Genomic DNA, 20,512 nt, shown 5'->3' on the forward strand with positions numbered 1-20,512 from the left:
TCTTTGGGAGGTAATTAAGTCATGAGGATGAGCCTTCATCAATGAGATTAGTACCTCATAAGAAAAGACACAAGAGGGGTGCCTGGCTGGGTCGTTAGGCATCTGCCTTCGGCTCAGGACGTGATCCCGGGGTCCTGGGATTGAGCCCTGCGTTGGGCTCCCTGCTCCATTGAGAAGCCTGCTTCTTCCTCTCCCACTCCCCCTGCTTGTGTTCCCTCTCTTGCTGGCTGTCTCTCTCTCTCTGTAATAAATAAATAAAATCTTTAAAAAGAAAAAAAGAAAAGACACAAGAAACATAAGAAGAGACCAAATGTTTTAGTCATCCAGTCTGTGGTATTTTGTTATAGCAGCTCAGTTAGCTTCCCCTAAATAAGAAATAAATATTTGTTATAGAAGCTGTGTAAAATTGAGAAAATAATCTTTTTTTTTTTTTTTGATTCAGGAGTTCTGGTCCCAAAGATATTGTCTTCTCTGTTTCTATAGGCATATTTTTCCTACCAAATTCAAAATTCTGACTCCTGATTTTTAACATACTAGTTATTTCCCATGTTTTCAAGATTCTCTTCTAAGATTTCAATGTCACATAACTGTAACAGATGCACAGAGACTATATCTGTTCAACTGTTCCTCCGCAGAATCCTGCTTAAGAGTTGTCACCCTCTCCAATTAACCATGGCTTTCCTTCTCTAGAGCAGTTTATGCAGTTGCATTCAACATATTACATTAGTTCCAAAATACCTACTTTACCCAGTTAGCTTGACTGCTTTCATTTTTTAAAGGATTTAAATATTCTCAAACCTAAACTAGTGTCAAAGTCAGGGAGTTGAAATTTAAAGCTGGAAGAGATCTAGCTCAGCCCATCATTTCCCATTCAGTTGACTCAGGTGATAATGTGACTTCTCCAAGACCACACAACAGTTGGCCAAGATGGCAGGAGATCACGTTTGCCAATGTGCTATCTCTTTTATACCAATGGGTATCGATACTGTGACACACAACACTCCTCTTTAATGTAAATATTTTCTAATTTTCTCTTTCCTATCCTGAAAGCTAAGTCACAGACGATATAATTTACTCATATATATTTTTAGAACCAACCTAAAAAAATTTTAATGTAATGAGGAAGTAAAGGAAAAAAATTATAGTAAAATGATATGGCTTTTCTGAAGACATATGATGCCAAATGCTCACAATTGTGTATAGAATCAACATAAATGCGACCGCTTCAAGTAGGCAGGCTCATCATACATGCAACCGCTACAAATGCCGACAGATACACTTCAGTATATGGGCAATTCATATGCCACTAGTGGAGTTAGTCCTGTTGATGTGATTTTCTGAATGGGTGAACAAATATTGGTAAAAAAAAAAAATAGAAAAAAAAATACAATCCTCCTTTGTATACATAGTACTTGAATTCCTAGAAAAATTAGTGTAGCTGAATGGCTTTAACTATGCCAAAAATAATTTATGTTTGTGTTCGAGACAGGGTTGAAGTCTGGCCTCAGGTAATTATAAGCTGGCTTTTACCTCCATAAATGTCCAGTAGAACATTCAAGAGGTGTGTGAGAAACAACTCTTCATTGTGTAGAACTCTCCAGCACACTGCCTCCTTGACATCTGCCCACTGACTCAAAAACTGCCTATCATTTTGACAAGCAAACACAGTGCCCCCACAATTTCCAAAAACTCCCTTAGGGGGTGACGTCAGCTCTCTTTAAGAATCTCTGATCTAGGGTCTCACTGCCTCCCATTGCTAGGAGAACAGAAAAACATTCTAAATAGAGAATTTTGGAGAAAAGTTGTGACCTTCCTGGCAGAAAGGAGTTTCCTTTGTAAGATAATGTGTTCCTATGTTTTCTATTCCTTCTTATTCTTTCAAACTGTGATGTATGGTGTTAGTGACGACGCAGATACTGACCTGGAGCGTGTGTTGGGCTGACAAATACAGCATCTGATAATTCTCTTATTTCTCAGCTAATATAACAGCCCCTCCTCCATCAGCGCTCACACCGCAAACACACGTCCGCACACTTACCTTGTCCTACACTTGTGTTGCCCTTATGTTTCAGTTCTTTTCATCTTTGTCTTCTCTTTGCACAGAGAAGCTCGGGCTCTGCCTGACAATCCTGTCCCTACGAGTAATTTTCTAGTTACATTCTAAACCACATAGTTAGGTTTCAAAAGGAACATTCTGGGGATTAACATTTGGGCTGTTTGAATCATATTGACAAATGCGTTTCCCTCTTTGACGCCATGTATTTCTGAACAAGAAATAACAAAAATCAATAAATTCATATTTAACTTGCAGAATGTCGTAAAAATATTTGTTGTGCTGTGGAGCAAGGAAGCATGCTGCCTGGCTGTTCTTTCCGATAAGAACATTCTTCCCTGAGTTGCAATTTTACTATGTATTTATCTTTATTATACAAAAGCCCATGGCAATGAATGAGAAGAATGTCTGCATCTTTGGTTTTATAGAAATTTGCATATCAAAAATCTGCCATGATGTAGTGATATATCCCATAAACATAGCACTTTTCTTAGCCTTTTTGAGTGAAAAGGAACCTTAAAGCAATACTTTGTCCTGAGTTCTAAATGTTTTCCAAAGAAATCCTCCACCCCTACCTTTCATTTCTGTTTTACACGAAGAAGTAGAGAAATGTCATGATGTAATATTTTCTTGTGTAATCGCATGAAGGGAGCCTCTTTGTTTCGAAATGCTTAAAGCACCTTTCCGCCTCCTCATTTTATCATTATATACAGTAAATTTATGGGACAGGACGAGGCAAGCATTACTCCTATTTTATAAGTAAGCAAACTGAAGTACAGAGGCAGTCATAGACCAGAGCAAGGGCCTGACCGCACCACTCCTTGGAAGAGGGAACTTTGCAGGGAGCTAGGTTGTAAAGCATCTGGAGAGGAAAAGTTAAGGAGTCCCTGCTGATTCGCCTGAACTCACTACAAGGAGACCCATCCATGGCTTGGAGGGCCCAGGGGACTCAGCTTGACTTCAGTATACTCAAACACCTCTCAGAATGGCATGCAGGCACGTCATTAAAAGTAACTTAAGGATAATTTCCTTTTCCTTGCCAACAATTTCAAGGATAATACTTTAATTCAGGCAAATAGTAAAATTATTGTCTCCCCCCCCCCCGCTCCCCTCTTTTTCGTCCCTCTTGGAATAAAAACAGAGCTGGATCAGACCTTTGGGAAGAAAGCATGTGCCTGCGTGTGCATGTTGGGTAGAGGAATGGAATTGAGGTATTGCTAAATCTTAGAGGAAGGGAAGCTTGCCACACCCACACCAGCTGAACTTACTAACCAACTGCAGAGGGAGAGTGAGTGTTCCCTCCTCACTTCAGAGTTCACTGTACCTCCCCAGGCAGTCGCTGGTGGAAGGAGAGGGAGTGGTTTGCCAATTGAATGTTATCTGAATACCTATTCAGTAACTGATGTGCTTCTCTTAACTGCGATGAATCTGTTTCTGTAGCAAAATCATTGTGATTATGTAAAAATCAATATTTTAAACTACATATTAAAATAACAACGAAGTCCATTTTTTTTTTTTTAACATTTCCAGTGAGGGGGAAAAGTAAGCAAAAAACCAGCCAGCGTGGTGCTGTTTAGCCTTTTAGTTTAACTTAGTCTCTTTGACCAAAAAGAGCCGCCTATGGTTTAGACATTTGCTTCAAATAACTTCCTCCCTTCCAGCAGGGTGGATAAAAACCCACCACAAGACTGAAGACTGAGAAGCATCAATGATCACCACAGATAGGAGATTTGACAAGCTGTGGTCATGGTCTAACACACCAGAACAATGAGTAGAGATTGCGAGCATCAAGTCACACAATTGGATTAGAAAACCACGCAGGGCATGTGGCATCTGCACCGACGTCAAAGCAAGGGTTTGAGGATCCACTGGGAAAGCAACAAAGTAAGGAGAAGATATGAGATCACTGGCTTATAGAAGACAGACACCTATGAGGGAATTTCACAGGCATTTAAACTCAGGGCCCTGCTAATGCACTCTGCTGAATGCTCGCCGGCACACCTGTGACCGTGGGGCAGGGTGGAGATTGCAGCGGGCAGGGGGACAGGGAGCCAAGGTCTACCCCTTCCTTAGTATGTAACCTTGGGCAGGTGTCTGCTGCTTCCCAGCTGCGTGTCCTCCTTTGTAAAAGGACTGAAGTAGACTGAGGTGTTACAGAGGTCCCTTTTAATTCTCAACAATCTAAAATTCTGTGGCATCTCAAAATAACACGGGAGGGATGCAAATGCGACTTTTTAATAGCCTCATTAAAGACAACAAAAATAGCAAGGCCTGCCTCCGGGCGTCAGTATTACCACGAGCCCACATTGAGCATATCCATCACCAAGCAAAGGAAATGCATCTGGTCTGTTCCAGAGAAATCAGATCATCCTAAGGAAGAGATATGTGTCAAAAGGTACCAGATTATGTGCTGAAATAGGAAATATTGTTCTGGTTGCCGGTGACCTTTCATAGCGAGATCATTCACTTGCTGGTTATACTGTCAAGTAACTTACTACTGCCCTTTAAAGGTCATTGCCTTGGGTGTGCCCCTGGGTGCTTCCTAATATATGCCTCTAATTTACTTCTCTCCCATAAAATACATCTTATAATGAGGCATGACCCCCACCCCGCTTTGGAGTCTGGTGGGAAACGCATTTCCCCTTGTATTGTAAGCATATTGCATTTAAAGATACGGGTGGAAGAGGGGGAGGGAAAGAAGAGCCCTTCGTTGCAAAACCTTTGTAGCCTCTACTGGTCCGGGAAGTCAAAGAAGACCCTGCTGGCGCTGCAGGAAGAAGTTCTCCTCTCTTCTGTAAAAGCACATTCAGGATTTGTTTGCCAGGGACTAGTAGGGCACGTTCAACTGGAGGTAAGCACCCTCTTCAAGTTTTTCTAGTTCAAGGTGCTAGTCCTAAAGGGGCCAAGTTATTTATACTGGATTCTGATTCTCTGTTAGAATGGGCTAGGGCTCAGTGACTGGAAAGACTGAGGTGAGTGGTGCTTAGGGCGGGCCCAACAGCAGGCTGGGGAAAAAAAAAAAAGATGGCTAGAATAGAGTCCCCAGTAGACTGGCCTAACACCAAACTACTAGATTAGAGCTCCTGAAGAGCCCCATAGGATGGGAGTCCTGTGGCCCTATGTGGGTTGGGTCCCAATTATGGAGAGAGGGGAACTGGGGTAGTCAGCTCATTATGAAGACATAAAAATATTCTTTTACTAAATACTTGTTGAAAGATCAAGGAAAGAGCTTCCCTCAAGAGTAGTGAGAGGCAAAGAAAGGAAAAGTGAGCAGAGCTAAAAATCAATAGAAGCGGAGATATCAAACGGTGTGTGAGTGTGTTAGTTACTCAGGATAAATTATCACAAACTCGGTGCTCAAAACAACAGAAATTTGTTCTCTCATAGTTCAGGAGGCTAGATGTCCAAAATCAAGGTGTCGGCATGGTCGGTTCCTTAGGGAGGCTCTGAGGGGGACGGTGCTCCGTGCCTTTTTGCTAGGTTCTGGTGGCTCCAGCTGTCCTTGGCTTGTAGATGCAACACTTCAATCTCAACCTCTGTCTTCCCGTGATTTTCCTTCTGTGTCATTGTGTCTATGAAACTCAAATATCCCTATTCTTTCTCTTACAAAGTCACCAATCGATAAATTAGTGCCCACCCTGCATTCAGGATGATCTCATCTCAAGATCTTAGCTATATCTACAAAGTCTACGTATTTCAAAATAAGGTCACATTCATAAGTACCAGAGGTTAAGACTTGGACATGTCTTTTTAGGGGCCACTATTCAAACGTCTACACTGAGATTAGTGTTTAACAAGACAATAATCAATTATGTCTAATAAGAGTATGGGCCAAAGGCAGACTCTTCTTTATCCTCCATCCGTGTGAAGGAGTAACCTAAGATCCACTTCTTTGCAAATAGGTTGAGAATGCAAGCCATACACACCCACATGCTAAGCAACTGTGTCTAAATGGATCTATTCTTTCATTAAATAAACATAGAATATATGCCAGATTACCCCTTTAGGGAGCTTGGTACTGCATGGCAACTTTACCTTTGACACTATGGCTATTACTAGTAAAGAAGTAGAAATGGAAAAGGAAAAAGTAAACTAAGCTATTTCAAAGTTAAGGTTCTAGCTTACAGAATGTAATTCATACTTAACATTATATGAATTGGTCTCTTGAAGCAGAATTTTTAAATATTTTCATTCTCAGAAATGATGAGATACAGGTGAATGTAAGTGAGGTTCAATGGGGTGGGGTCCGGAGCCGATGACCAAGAAAGAATTCTTGAGGCGTCTTTGGTGCAAAATGGTGGTTTATTAAAGCACAGGGACAGGACGACAGGACCCGTGGGCAGAAAGAGCTGCTGCCCTGGGGTTGTGAGGAATGGCCTATTATACACCCTCAAGTTGGGAGGGGGTTAGGGATAGCGTAAGTCTCTAAGGAATTTTGGAAGCAAGGTTTCCAGGACCTTGAGGGGGCTAGCTGTTGTTGGGAAAAGGTCATTTATTACTGTCTAATAAAACCTGAGTCATGAGACCCTTCAGAAGTATATCGGTGGGCCATATGCTTGGGGGATGATTGCCAATACGTATCTTGGGGGGTTAGAGATAAAGGAAGTTTCCAAAGGAGTTTTTATATGTTAAAGTAGACTTACAGGATCTTGGTGGAGAGAAGGGGTCAGGCTAGGACTGCCTTTTGACGCCAGCAAAGTATTAACATCAAGGCAGCTGAATTCCTAGAGGAATGTCACCATGCCTGTTTCAAGGACTCCTCAATGGGCTGTAGGTAGTAAGGACTGTTTCTTTGTCCTTTAGGGAATCCAGGAGTGCCTGAGGAATGTCGCATACATCCCATGGGGGAGGGGTGCATTGCAGGGTGTCAGCTTCTGCTTTGTCTTCAGCTTGCCTTCCGTTCCCTCGTCAATAAATAAGTATTTTAAGGGAAAAAAAATAATGCATATAAAGCTATTCTCCTCTTGTGAAATTGTGTTTTTAAAAGGGAAGGAATAAGTATTGGATTAGGAACCACAAGATATGGTTTTGGAATGGGCTGCAGTGCCAACTGGGTGACTTTGGCAAATTATTCCTGGATCTTGTGCTTTTGGTTGTCCTTTGTAAACTAGGGGAAAGCAAACTGCCCAGATGTCTACCTAGTTCTATGCCAGAGTCATACCCTAAATAACTACTTCTCAGAGTCTGGCCACATTAGAAATTGCAGGGACCAAATTCAGGTCTTCCTACAGAGTTGATGAATTTAGAAAGGATGGGGAGTGAGAGCCAATAAGAATGTTCCACCTTTCTTTTCTTTTCTTTTCTTTTTTTAAGATTTTATTTATTTATTTGACGGAGACAGCCAGCGAGAGAGGGAACACAAGCAGGGGGAGTGGGAGAGGAAGAAGTAGGCTCCTAGCGGAGGAGCCTGATGTGGGGCTCGATCCCAGAATGCTGGGATCACGCCCTGAGCCGAAGGCAGACACTTAATGACTGTGCCACCCAGGTGCCCCTGTTCCACCTTTCTTTCTCTATACTGCTCTATAAACCTGCTTGGTGTTGTAATTGCCTTGCTAACCAACAGTCCTTATCAAATCAGGCACGAGGAGGGTCAGTCCTACCAGTTCTGGGAGAAATACAGACTGAACACAGTCACAGTGACTAGTCAGTCTATACAGTAGAAGAGAAACCTTTCCTCAAGATACCCAAGACAAGGTTTGAATGGCCCTTGGGCCATCATGTTACCCTGCTTAGGCCATTAGCTTCCTTGGTCTGACTCTGACCATCAAAGCAAAGGTTAAATGAGAGGAATGAGATGATTTTCTAGAAGAATCAACATAAGCCAAGACAGGAAAGCTCCAACCACCAGGGTAGAAAAGCAATCCATTGCCCTCTGATTTATCCCTCTATCTTCCATTCAGAACTACCTGGTAACATGCCAAAGTAAGTTGGAAGGAATTTTTCATTTAAGTTAATATATTCCTGGGGCCTTAGGAAAGTACTTTGCCTTTATTAAACTTACCATGAGTCCTGACATTTGAGTCTTCAGAGCAGATGATGTGGGCATTGCCAGAGACTGTACATGTATATGTATGTGTGTTGACGGGGGAGGGGAGGTGGAGAAAGGAAAAGAGATATATGGAGTTAACAAAAACTGGACCCCACAGGAGTCATGAATAAAAAACAGAAGATAGAATTACTAGTCATATGATCCTGGGACCTCGACAACTGACCCTCAGCAACCCTCAAAGGTAATACCATCAACCCACCTTTGTCTCTGCATTTACCCCTATCAGACAAAGAAAAAAGAATCAAGAGTTATTGTAGGCAATAATATTTAAAGCCTTAAAATAAACCTCCAGATGTCTTTTTTTTTTTTGAAGCTCAATAAGCCACATTCTATGTGAAGAATCTTATTAACTGAGAGATCATCTAGAAAAAAAAAAAAAAATCAGATCCTGTAGCAAGACAAGGCTTACCTTGTCTGTAGCAGTGTAAGTCTAACCAGTCCTATTTTAAATAGAGCTATCTGAAGGTTTCTGGTCTAGGCTCACTGGGATAAGCAGAGCAGCAAGTCACCAGACAAGGATTTTTAGGCACTTTACCTAGGTAGAATTGTCTTGAACTGAGGATGTTCTAAGAGTCTTCTTCAACTGTCAAGAAAATATTTAGGGAGATGTTATTTCCTTAAACTTAGGAGGGAAATGCTGATCATTATTTTGTAATAAAGAGGCAGGACTCAGTAGGAAAGAAACCAGCACCTCAGGTTGTAGTTCAAACCAAAGTCTGCATGGCCTTAGGAAGCTCCCTCAGGCAAGTACCAGGTGATACCATTCATCACCAGAGAGCTAAACTGTCCTAATTGCAGGATTAGGTGAGTCAACTGTTTATAGAAGAATATGAACTCACATCATGGCTTTAGGAAGATTTTAAACCAAGATTTGAAATGCGCGCATGCACACCCTAACATGCACAGCCCTCCAAGGAACTACTAGTAACTTCAAGTTCTCGGAAACACTTTAACAGTTGGGAGTTTTTCAGTGGAAAAATTCATGGTTGGTTAAGTTGAGTCGTTTGTGAATAATAGTAGAGCTTCAAGTGAAGTAAAAATTCTTCATAATTCAAGAGGTGATTGAGTCTTCAATGAACCTATGCCTCGTGTTCAACTTCTAGGCAATACTGGCTTAAAGAAGATTAGTCTGTTTAGGAAGGAATGTGTGGTGGGGAGGAGTGAATCAGTTACATTCATCACCAATCTGTGCTAAGCAAAGCTTCATTCTCTCCGTTCTCTGGCAAGTTGTTTCAGAGACTATGGAAGATAATCATTTTTTTCATTTATATTTTCATTGCTAAACCAAATAACTTTTATTACTGACAACAGTATTAATAAAAAGAAGAAGATACCATTCCTTTCATGTATTCAGCTAGTCATTTTGAACACCTCCTTTGTATTAACTACTCTGTCAGATAATAGACACTCAATGGAAATTTAGGTATAGACTGTATGTTCATGGAGCTTGTAGACTGGTAGAAGAGACTGACTAATAAACAGACAATTGAAATCCAGCGTGATAACCAATAACCTATATTTCCTTGTTTGACAGCCCCCTGCCCACAAAGGAGGCCTCAACAACCTCATTATTTAACATAATAGTGTGTGTAAAAATACAATACAGGACTCTGTTCCCTAGCTATAGTGATTATCCCAGGGGAGGATATTAAATTCCAAATGGTCAATCAGAATCTTTTTCTTGTCTGTTAGGATTGGGGTTGAGAAATGCTAGTATAACCGAGTGGATTGCTTGACCTGGGAAAATAGGAGCTAGGACCAGAAGAGGAGAGGTAGTTGACCTAGCATGGAGATGCTCAACAGAGAAATCTGGCCTTCAAGAGAGATGTAAGAAGAGAAATAGTCACAAGAGACTGCAAGACTCTGAAGAGAGGAAAAGAGGGAGACTGGGCAATCAACAGCTTGATTTCCTAATGACTTCCAGTCATCCAATTGGTTCCTACCTTTCCTGAGCATAGTTGTTCAACTTCGTTTCAGGTTCTATGAGATACCCCAGCACACTTTCTTCAATAACTTTTTAGCTTGCCTTGTTTAAAATGGGGTTCTATTAGTTATTACCAAAGGTAAAACCAAAGGTGTCTGAACGAAGACATAGTCCTATAGGGGTAAGAATATGATGTTAGTGGGATCACCTAGGAAAGAACTAAGTCAGTCTTTCAGGAACCAGGAAGGATTTACAAGTGAAGTGCTATCTGAGCTGAATCCTAAAGGATGAGTAGCAATCAGCCAGGTAGAGAGAAGGTGGGGAACAGGCAAAGGGAAAAGCACAGGCAGACCTCAGAGGCTAGATAGCATGACACATTTTAGGAGCTTCAAAAAGTTCTCTGTAGGTGATGCACAGGTGGGGCAATATGTATGTTCATGGGAAGAGAGGATTAGTGTCAAGTGATAAGGCTTGAGAGGTAAACAGGGACCATATCACAGGACGCCCTGTTAAGTCATGCACCTTGTACATATTGGAATTTGAACAGAGAAAGCTTCTTTCAGAAAGCTAATTCTGTTTGGCTTGGATAGAAGCAGCACCATGCCAAGTCATATTGGAGCCTGGGTCATAAGAAAAAATCTGTAATATTCATTCTGTTTTTATTTAAAATATTGGCATTTTGTTCATAATGATTTTTTTAAGATTTATTTATTTATTAGAGAGAGGGAGTGGGAGAACATGAGCAGGGGTAAAGGCAGAGGGAGAGAGAGAGAAATCCTAAGCACACTCCCCATTGAGCATGGAGCCAGACACAGGGCTCGATCCTAGGACCCTGACATCATGACCTGAGCTGAAATCAAGAGCCGGACGCTTAACCAACTGAGCCACCCAGGTGCTTCCATCATGGATTTTTTGCATTACCTTCAGTGTTTTAAAGTATTGCATTAAAATCTAATTTATCTTGATTACTGCTGTCTTGGTGCTCCCTTAAATTTTACACTTGAAGTGAATGCCTCACTCCCCTCATCCCATTCCTGGCCCTGGACATAAGAGAATAAACATTGAAAACTCCTGCCATGGATGGATTCAGATTTGCTACAAGCAATATAGCATCACCTTGAGAACAATGTATAACAATTGCCTAATGATTTTGAAAATCACTTTCTCAGCCATGGTCATTGTGTTCATTTGGGTTTCCTGAAAACAAATTCTTAGACCAGGGTTGAGCACAGAAGGTTTCCTTGGGAATTATTCTCAGAAGGAAAGCAGGATTGGACAGAGAGAGAGGCTGACCTACACAGCAGCTCCTTCAGCCCACCTTATAGGGAGTTCTGGAGCTGGAAAGGCTCTTCTGAGTAGTCTCAGTTGAGGCAAGTGGCCCAGGGCTTTGTATCCTGATAAAGGGCCAGCCATTGGGGGTGGGCACTGGAAGAACGGTAAGGTAGGTCCCTGATGTCAAGGGCAATTTGTAATAAGGAACACAATAGTCAGTAACTGATATCTAGAATTTTCTTGTAAACAATCTCATTTCAAAGCTTTGGGAAGTTTAACCTGTTTTTACATGTATTTACATGTAGTGTGTGGGCCAGAAAGAGTTCATCAGTTTATTAGATGGGATTCTGTTAGTAGTTGCATTGTGAATAACAATAATTGCTAGTAAGAGTAATAGTTTAAAGAAAACTATGATTATACCGTAATATTAACTACCTGATTCAGTATTTATTTCTACTGCATGATATATTGAGAACTTAAAAGATAAAATGGACAACAAGCTTTCTTCGGCCTTAAAAATTTCTCTCAGTGATCATTGTAATTAGTATGTCCTGACTAAAGTATGCAACAGGGCTGTCAGAGAGCCCAGTCTGGATTTTGAAGGGCTGTCAGAGAGCCCAGTCTGGATGTCTGAATGGAGCCCGAAGGATGGCAACGAGTTATTCAGATGCGTGAGGTGAAGTACGGAGCTAAGGAAGAGAACGGCACGGGCCTGCCATTGTGAGTAGTTAAGTAAGGCCAGAGAATGGTGAGGTGTGGTAAGAGAGATGTGGGCTGAAGCCTGGGCTCCAAAGGGAATCACATCAAATGGCATGTAAATAAACTTGACGTTTCCTTAAACATTGAGGTGTTTAAATATAGGTGGTATTTTGAGACTTAACTTTAGAAAGTTCTCTCTTGCCGCAGATTGGATTATGTTCCCATTATGGTTTGGTTAAGCAACCGTGTTAGTTATTTACTGCTGCATAATCAAATGTCCACAAACTTAAAGGCTTAAAACAATATACCTTTACTATCCCATAAGGCTGCAGTTAAGGTTTCCGGCAGGCCTAAGTTCTCATCAGGGGTTTGACTGGGGAAGGATCCACGTCCAAGCTCTCTCAGGTCACTAGGGAAATTCATTTCATTGCAACTGTAGGATTAGCAGCTTCTTCTTACTTCTTCAAAGCCAGCAAGAGAGAGCGAAAGAGAGAGAGACTCTGTTGGCAAGACGGAGTCTTACGTAAGGTAATCAAGGAGTGGCATCACCTCTGCCATATTCTGTTGGTTAGAAGCAAATCACAGACCCCACCCACACTCCAGAGGAGGCTGTTATACAAGGACGTGAACATAGGGGTAAGCAACCTTGATGTCTGTTCAGCACACCCACCCTGCTGGATGTTCCTACTTAGTCCAGTTGTGAATGAAAAGGTGGGCTGCAAAGCATCTTCTCATGTGCGGTCCATTGTTCTATTTTGGAGGAACTTCGATCTTGGTAAAATTGTAGAGACCAAAGTCTACTTAGTCAATATTTATGCAGTATCAGCAAATATTATGGATTCTGCTTTACCACAGAGATTGTATCTACTGCATTATCTTGTGGTCAAAGGCAATGTCATGATTCAGAAAGTGTTTGATAATTAAATTATGTCATAACATGTTTAGAGGACTTCTGAAAACAAATGCTCAACTTATGTGATGCATTTCTTACATGTTTACTGATTGAGACATCTTGATGTCTTTTTTCTCTAACTTGCTCTTGTGTATGTTATTTTCCTCTTTGTTATACTTTATCTGTAGAGTTTCTACTGAATAGAAGTATGAGAGGCAATACCTACCTGTAGTTTAGTGTGTTTTATATGATGTGTTACACGCCATCAGGGAGTTTAGGTCTCTAATCCATGCCATCTGGTGATTCAGTGATATGTATGTCAATAAACAGTGACTCTGCTGTTTAACTACTTAGTATGTGCATTTAATTAAGTTCACAAATTCCTACAGGCATGTGGTTAAAGGGGCTTTGGCAGATTTCCCCTCTGGAGGGCTTGGCACTGTGTAGCTGGAACTCTCACTGGCACTGGAATTCCAGTCATGCCTGCATTTGTAACAATGAGTGGTAGTTAATGTTGAAGCCTTGGTCAGCTCACATTTCAGTTCACAGCCCAAGCAATTTAATAACTCATTCCAAAATAAAGTCTAATTATTTGAGATGTACTAGATCTATGTGCTTCGTACAAAATTATTCATGAACAAGAAAAAAAAAAGGATGAACATAATAATAAAGCATCAAAACCACCTGCCTATGAAGCTTTATCCTTCCTGTACTTGTTCTTCAGTATTTTACTCTGTATTACCAAGCAACTCAATGGGCATAATAGTTAAACATAAAAACTTATGAAAATAAAAAAATATTTTTTCTAAAATGCAGTGATCAAAACATGGTACTTCGGAGTCCAACTTCAGACTAAAATTAATTAATCGATGTGTGTGTGTGTGTGTGTGTGTGTGTGTGTAGTTTTTTAAAATGGGCATATTTACCGGTAGATAGTATTGAATTCCACTTTTAGTAGCGCAGGCCAAGAAAATGAGAATGAGGAAGAAACTGCCTCCAGCTTTGGCATTTACAAGCTCTCTGATTTAGGGAAATTGAACGTTTCCTGGTCTCAGCTTAGCTCTGACCATCAGATTCCCAAAAAAGTGCCAAATAAAAGCACATTTAAATAAGACAAAAAAGAATGTCCTATCTGACTTGATCTTTAGACATCTTGACATCTGTGTGACTAAATGTTTTGTTTAACTTCTCAGCAACCTGTTTGCCATCAGCAAGGTTAGCGAAGAGGGTTAGAAGTGCAGGGAATCCCCTCAGGGTGTGAGCATCTGAGTAGGTCATGTGGTAGCTGCAGGGACACTGTGTCTTCTCTCTGGGTCGGTATTGTTCTCTTAGTTGTTGACAGAAGAGCTCCCTTTGAAAGGCTACAGCCACAGCTGTGAGCTCACAACCAAGGCATGTTAAAAGATTTGCTGAGAGGATCCCCAATTAGACTGAAGAAGGAAGAGACAGTGAATTTCTTTCTGAGGACAATCATTTGGAGATAAAAATCCCCTTGTCTGGTGAAAGAGAGAGGCATTGTCATTGTAAACAGGGTTGCTTTAAAAATACATATGGTGCTGGTATTGTTCCTGGTGCTTCTTTCTATTGCTTCATTTTGCTTGAGAATATGAATCCCAAAACAGACATTAGGATGCTTTGCAGACAATTCAGGAGGTGAGCAACACTGTATTTGCGAGAACGTCATTTTACCTGGTAGTAAGTTTTCAGATGTCCTACCTGAATGCCAAATATTGTTCCTCAGAGTATCCATTGTTTTTTCCTCTTTAACTCCTGTCCTTTTCCTGCTCTTTGCTAGGAAAGTAGTAGATATAGTGTCTGTACTTGCTGGTTCATGCCCTGACCTCACACGACTCAGATTTCTACTTCACTCCCCTTCTCGAGTATTCTCTAATCACCAAAGCCCACTGCTTTGCTCATAGTCACCTCCCCTCCACCACTCTGCAGGTCCAGCTCCGACGGTTCCTGCACCTTCTAGAACACCTCCTTCCTAGACCCCGAAAAAGGCTGCTCCAGCCTGGCTGGCCTCCTGCCTCTCACACTCTCCTCCAATAACTTAATTAGTTTGGGTGCCTTCTCCTTATTTGTCATGTTGATGACTTTCCCAAGAGTCTCTCCCTTTCTCTGGCTGCACCCCAGCCCCGCACTATCTCATCCACACTCCCAGAACCACAGCCAGTCTTCAGGGGACTCCGAAATCTCAATTCCAGCTTCTGACCAGCACCTAGGGCCCCCCCTTTCCATCCCTGGATACACACTTGGTCCCGAACCCTCTACATACATTAGAAACTGAACTCAGCGTGCATCACCCTCCCACTCACACTGGCTCACACCCTAGTTGTTTTGTCTCTTTCCCCTGGTTTTCTGACTGCCTGGAGGCCATGAGAACATACCTACTGGACCTCCTGATTGACAGCGCCAAGGTTACCCTTCGAGATCATCACTCGGGCCCGGCTTCTGCTCCTCTCCAGTAACCCAGTGCAGGGTATTTAAGCCCACCCCGTCCTGGTTCTGGGTGAGAGGAAGTAGGCAAATGTATGCCGTATTTATCACATCCCAACAAATAAATGCAATTCCATTTCTAGAGTGCCCACCCTGCCGCTAGGCACCAAGGGTAAGCCAACAAAAAAAAAAAAAAATTAAGATGTGGTCAAAACTGCCTCACTTGCTAGCGTAGACTGTGGAATGTGTTTGGGTCTCTTGGCCGGCTTGCAATCAGAAAGCCGGCGCAGTAAGATGTCAGGCTGCCCTTCAAGGGCCACAATCCATGGTCCTCTTCCCACTGCTCCTTCAGCTGTCTCTCCCAGTACTTTCTTTTTTATTTCTTTATTTGAGAGAGAGAGAGAGAGAGAGAATGAGGGGGGGAGCAGCAGAGGGAGAGGCATAAGCAGACTCTATGCAGAGCGTGGAGCTCTATGTAGGGCTTAATCACATGACCTTGAGATCATGACCTGAGCTGAAATCAAGAGTCAGATAATCAACAGAGCCACTCAGACTATTTTGAGAGACTCTTGAATTGAGATTGGCTGCTGATTGGACCCTAAATACATTCTGCTGGATCTCACTTTGCCTAACTCATATCAAATATGACCCTTGAATATGCTCCAGCTTTTCTCAATGAAACCTCTCTGGCCACTCTAACCCAAGTCAGCACCTCCTCTTGATGGCATTTTATGTGTACCTCTCTGTAACCACTTTTCCCCTCTACCATCCTGGTATGTGTGGACACATCGTTTTTCTCCTAGACTGAGAGCTCCTCAGAACATCAATGGCACTTTTTGTAAATATCTAATTTCCATATATTGCCTGGAATATTCTTTTATACACAGTAGACATTTAATAAACGTCTCTTGAATAAGTAAATGAATGGAGTGACTAAGGACATTTTTGTTTCATCTTTGTTTCTTAGTTACTTTCTACTATATTTCATGTCCCATTATTTCTCTATAGATTATCACCCTTCACAAGACTCAAGAATTCAAAAGAAATGACCATTTTGCATTTCAAAAATAAGACCGCTGAAATTAAAAGTAATTATTTATGTACTGGAGACTGTAGCTGCAAATAATTCTAAATAGTTTAATTTCTAATACACAGTGTCTGCGGATGTTCTCCCATCTTGTGGTACGTAGCCCAGGCAACATAGCCAAAGTTTTTCACTTTATAAAAGGTCCATGCAAATTATAAGCATTCTGTACTTTGAAAAACTTGGCAATTAAAAATATTTGGGGTCAGAATTAACCCAAATTCATAAGTACTTGTGTTTCATGATCACTAATCTGAGGTTTGAGGACGACCAATAAACTATGGCTATTGCTTCTTCCTGTAAAGCTTTGACCGTTACTCCACAAAACACAGGCTCAATCTGGGGTTGGGAAAGCCCTGATTTAGGGCATATCCTTCCTTCCTTGCCCTGATGCCCAGTGCAAAGCATTCTCGAAGCTTGATTCTCTGGCAATATTTTGTTCTTCTTAGAAACAACAACAGAAGAGTGCATTTTTACTCCTTTTGGGTTCCTGTTACCTTTTTCCTCTTTTGCCAGCCTGTGGTTATCCATGATAGTGAGTTAGGGCAAAATTAGCTCAGAGGGGGTTTTGCAACATGGCACTGTCTTATTGCCGTCTTGCTTATCCCTCACACAACTCCCTTCACACCATGAATAAATTAAAACTTGGTTTTCTTCTAAAAACTTAATGGCATTCATTGAGAAAACACTGGCAGTAGAGGGGCTGGGATAATCTAAGAGCTGCTTCAATTGTTTTTACATGATAGCATCTTAAGCTCTGTATTTCTTTCTTTTTCTAGGTAAGTGCTGTTTTCTCCTCTTTGCTCCAGGGAGTGTTGATTTACCTGGTAAGTGTTCATTTTTTTTTTTTTGTGGTATGCGGTGTTGCTGCAAAATTGCCTAAAAGAACCAAATGGCAAGCTGGAAAGTACACGTGGGTTTGAGACATGCTTTATATTGAAAATGCTGGTGTGTGTGAAATCTTTTTTATATTAAATTTTTTTTTTCCTCTGAGATCTTACTTTGGAGTTCTGTCATAACGTACTTTGTTCTCAAGTTTGGAAAGGGGCCCAAGAGTTGATGAAGTGTTGATGAAAACTTGCCTTTCATAAATTCTTTTTATGTGGGTCTTTTCTTTCTTTTTCCTTTCTTTTTGGTCACTTCTTCCTGCCTTTATTGGAGCTTTTTTTTTTTTTAATGCCCTCCATTCAAATTTTGATAGACTGTAAAATTCCACATAGAGGCATTTTGCTTAAGTTTTTGCTACTTGTGTTGTTCCAGCCTTTTGGTATATTGTTACCAAGAACCTCATTAATCTACTGACTCCGCCGAATGACGCTGACTTCGTCTGTATAGTATTAGATGGTCCATTGGTACATTGCACAGGGTGGTGACGAAGTCCTACTTCACAATAACATTTTTATTAATTTCCTAAAGCTAATATGCCTCTACCTTTTCTAGTGATACTGATACAGGCACATTATGTTACAGATTTCCTTCTGTAGATGAGTGACTGAGAGGAGTTGTTTCTCTGGGTATGTTGTTGTTGCCAAGATTTCTCCTTTAAAAAAATGGTGGAGAAGTAATCCAGAAGGTAAATGAATCACTGGGGAGAAAAACAAGAGTCCTCTGATTTGTGAATCAAGTTTCATAGTACAATATACACAATGTCTGATGATTCTATTTTCTTAGGAGAGTCGATTTCCATTTTGAGTTGATACAGAAAATGATCGACCGCATTGTCTTTTGCATGGAATATAGAAATTCAGTCTCCCTATGTCTAACATGTACTTGATTATCTTATTGGTTATTGGTCCAGGTTATTGGTTTTAGAAGTATGTGTTCTTTAGAAATACTGGGTCTGGTTCAGCTATAGTCCGTTATCTCCTCCTTCACGTTTCTTATTCAAAAATTCACTTTCATGTTCATTAATTTATCTGAGATATATGTAGTTTGTTGCTTGCAGGGCCTTTTATTTAAACACTTAGATTTATCTAGGTTTTGGCTTTTGATAATCTGACCTTAAAATATGTTTTACTTGTGTTTATGTCTCTTTAGTGGAACATGTTTGAAGAAGAGTCCCTGGAGGTCAATTAAATTGCTCTTGAAACATTCAAAAGACCATAGATGTTGCTTAAAATAACCTGTATGGGATTTTGACCCCATGCTGTTTTCAGTCCTACAAAAAAAATTTTCTATTAAAGATTCTGGATTAAAAAGATCAGAAAACAGGAGACAGAAAGGCGAGAGGGTGAAGAAGGTTAGATTTCAAACTTGCATAGGCTGTTCCCCAGACTTTGAAGCCTATCAGAGACCCACAGACATGTGAACCAAGATGTTGTTTGAACAGGTTGCCTAACAATGGGCTGAATAGGGAACCATATTTTAAATTGACAAAGTTAGCCCGTGCTGGGAGTTTTTTATTCTTTGCCTTTTGACCTTTTTGGATGTCATAAATGAAATATGGTGGTGTAGGTTTGAAAAGGCCAGGAGCTACTTATTTATACCATTCATATGATGGAGAGAAAAAGCAAGAGTGAACAAATGAAGTGTGTTTAACTCTATCCCTTAACTCGGGCAGCAGTAAATAGAAAGACCCTTTGGTTCTAATCTGTAACCCCATTTTGGTATGAGGGCTTCTTTGTTATTTTTAAATTCTGTTCACTTGATTCAGGCAAGCCATCCAGAAAGGTCAAATCGGGAGAAGTGGCTGAGTTTTACTTTCACTATAAGAGAACTTGAAAATACCTTATTTGAGATAGTCTTGTATTTAACTTAGGTTTTCATGATTTATATTAGGCTACTTCTATTGTGAACATCTTCCACTTGCATCAGATGTGTTAGAGTTTCTACCCATGAAAGTGTCTAAAATATCATTATTTTTCTTATTAAAGAATGCCAGTCTAGCCATCCATAGCCTGTAATGACCATACTGAACTTCTGCTGGGTAAAAGTAACCATATGTTTATATGAGTGATAATTGCACAGCATTCATTTATATGTTTTTTGAAACAAAATTTTGCGTGCTGTTAGCGAAGAGATACTATGTTTGTTCGACTTTACACATTTAGTTATACTAGGTACATTTCGTGATATAGTATTTATTATATAATCCAAATATGATCAAATTTGTTATAGAATTGGACTGAATTACGAAAGGCATTGCGATTCATCTCTTTGCCTTAGTGATTTATGTTAGTACTGTGCTGATAATGAGAAATATAATGTATCCTTGTCTTCATGAAGCTGTGCTATCAGGGTGGGGCAGGTGGAGGGATATAAGACATACCAGCACAAAAAGAAAAAAAAAAAAAAAGATAACTGTGCAAGACGGAATAGGAAGCATAGTATAGAAAACAAGTATCTTAGAAGAATGGGGAACATTGACCATTTGAATGCAGAGAGCTGTGCAGAGAAAATGTAGTTTATTTTTCTGGGACTGATCAGATCCTTCGGAGCTCTTGTCATACAGCGGAGGGGAAAATTTGGACTTGCTAATTAACATATCTCAATCTCTTCTGATTTAAACAGTTGCAATTAAGTAGGTGAAGTTCAACTCCCTGCAGGTTCTGGCTCAGATCATCTCTGTTCTTTCTACCCCTGCTGCCACCATCATGGCTGGATGCGTGTTGGGGGCTTGGGGCATTGCCACTTGGTATTGTGCTCTTCACATATGTGGACTGGCTGGAGCCCACTGAGTTGTGTCAAGGTCTGTGCGTGGCATACAGGCACTTCTGTTTCTTGCTTCCTTTCTTTCATTCCTACTAACACAGATGTACTGCTTTTTATATAGTAGGCAGGTTGATGCCTTGGGCTCGCTAGAGAGCAAACTGTATACACAGAAATGCAAAAGAGGAAAGCCCTTTAGAATGTGTCTACCATATTGTGGCCCTTTCTAGGAGATCGGTGCTTGTTCAGGGAGATTGTGTGTTCGATCAACAAAGGAGACACTAGATAATGTTTATTATATTTGATGGCTTGTGTTGAGGGCATCTAGAAGGACTGGGACTAGAATGAAGGAGAATTTGGGTGATTGGCCAAGGGGTTCAGTCATATGGTACTACATTCCCAAAGCGATTTTGGCAAAGCTGCAGTCCAATAAACTAAACTGTTCTGAGAGA

General features: G+C 40.8%; 1 pseudogene; it reads right to left on the bottom strand.

Annotated features, from left to right (window-relative positions):
- The window catches only part of LOC105241695, a 45,296-nt pseudogene that overhangs the window by 1,682 nt on the left and 23,102 nt on the right, over positions 1-20,512 (bottom strand).

This window comes from Ailuropoda melanoleuca, chromosome 10 (assembly GCF_002007445.2).
Source record: "Ailuropoda melanoleuca isolate Jingjing chromosome 10, ASM200744v2, whole genome shotgun sequence".
NCBI lineage: Eukaryota > Metazoa > Chordata > Mammalia > Carnivora > Ursidae > Ailuropoda > Ailuropoda melanoleuca.